We start from the raw sequence: 1,873 nt of genomic DNA, 5'->3' as shown, positions 1-1,873 counted from the left end.
CTTACACCAGTTAGAATGGCTAAAATTAGCAAGACAGGAAACAACATGTGTTGGAGAGGATGTGAAGAAAGGGGAACCCTCTTACACTGTTGATGGGAATTTAAGTTGGTGCAGCCAATTTGGAGAACAGTGTGGAGATTACTCAAGAATTTAAAAATAGAGCTTCCCTATGTCCCTGCTATTGCACTACTGGGTATTTACCCCAAAGATACAGATGTAGTGAAAAGAAGGGCCATCTGTACCCCAATGTTTATAGCAGCAATGGCCACAGTCGTCAAACTGTGGAAAGAACCAAGATGCCTTTCAACGGATGAATGGATACAGAAGATGTGGTCCATATACACTATGGAGTATTATGCCTCCATAAGAGGATGAATACCCAACTTTTTTATCAACATGGACGGGACTGGAAGAGATTATGCTGAGTGAAATAAGTCAAGCAGAGAGAGTCAATTATGGTTTCACTTATTTGTGGAGCATAACAAATAGCAGGGAGGACAAGGGGAGATGGAGAGGAGAAGGGAGTTGAGGGAAATTGGAAGGGGAGGTGAACCATGAGAGACTATGGACTCTGAAAAACAATCTGAGGGTTTTGAAGGGGCAAGGGGTTGGTTGTTGGGGGGTCCAGGTGGTGGGTATTGGAGAGGGCACAGATTGTGTAGCACTGGGTGTGTGCAAAAATAATGAATACTGTTAGCTGAAAAAAATTAAAAAATAATTAAAAAAAATACCTGGGAATAAACCTAACCAAAGAGGTAAAGGATCTGTACTTGAGGAAATGCAGGACACTCATGAAAGATATTGAAGAAGACACAAAAAGACAGAAGAACATTCCATTCTCATGGATTATAAGAATGCACATTGTTTAATTGTCTATACTGCCTAGAGCCATCTATACTTGCAATGCCATCCTGCTCTAAATTCCTCCCGCATTTTTCCAAGAGCTGGAAGAAACAATCTTAAAATTTGTATGGAAACCAAAGAGACCCCAAATTGCTAAGGAAATGCTGAAAAGGAAACACAAAACAGGGTCATCACATTGCCTGATTTCAAACTTTACTACAAAGGTGTGATAACCAAGACAGCATGATACTGGCACAAATACAGTCACATAGTGCAGTGGAACAGATTAGAGAGCCCAGATATTGTCCCTCAACTCTATCATCAAATAGTCGTCGAAAAAGAAGGAAAAAATATCCAGTGGAAAAAAGACAGTCTCTTCAATAAATCGTGCTAGAGAATTGGACAGCTTTGTATAGAAGAACAAAACTTGACCATTCTCTTACACCATACACACAGATACTCTTGAAATGGATAAAAGTCCTCAATGTGAAGCATAAATCTATCAAAATCCTAGAGGAGAACATAGGCAGTGACCTCTTCGACATCAGAAGAGAAAATCTGGATTGGAAAACCTGTTGAAATGTTTGGGAAGTGGCATGCACGGAGAAGGCATAGAAGCTCTGTGTCCTCTACTGCCCTACTGTGTCCTTGCCTAATGCATTTCTCCCATTTGACTGTTCCCAAGTTGTATCCTTTATAATAAGCTGGTAAACATTAGGATAATGTTTCCCTGAATTCTGTGAGTTGGTGTGGAGATTATTGAACCTTACGAAAGGGAGGGGTCATGGAAACCCTCAAATTTACAGCCAGTTTGTTAAAAGAATGGGTGGTCCCAGGGACTTGTGAATGGTATCTGAAGTGGGAGCAGTCTTGTGGGACTGGGCCTTTAACCTGTGAGGATCTGTGCTACCTTCCATTCCCAGTGTCAGAATTGAATTGAATTGGTAGACACCCAATGGTTGTCAGAATTGGCTGTTTGTGTTGGAAAGAAAAAAAAAGAAAGAAAAAGACATATTTGGTGTCAGCAGTA

The sequence above is a fragment of the Mustela nigripes genome, chromosome X (assembly GCF_022355385.1).
Source record: "Mustela nigripes isolate SB6536 chromosome X, MUSNIG.SB6536, whole genome shotgun sequence".
Taxonomy (NCBI): domain Eukaryota; kingdom Metazoa; phylum Chordata; class Mammalia; order Carnivora; family Mustelidae; genus Mustela; species Mustela nigripes.
This window is presented reverse-complemented; position numbering follows the sequence as displayed.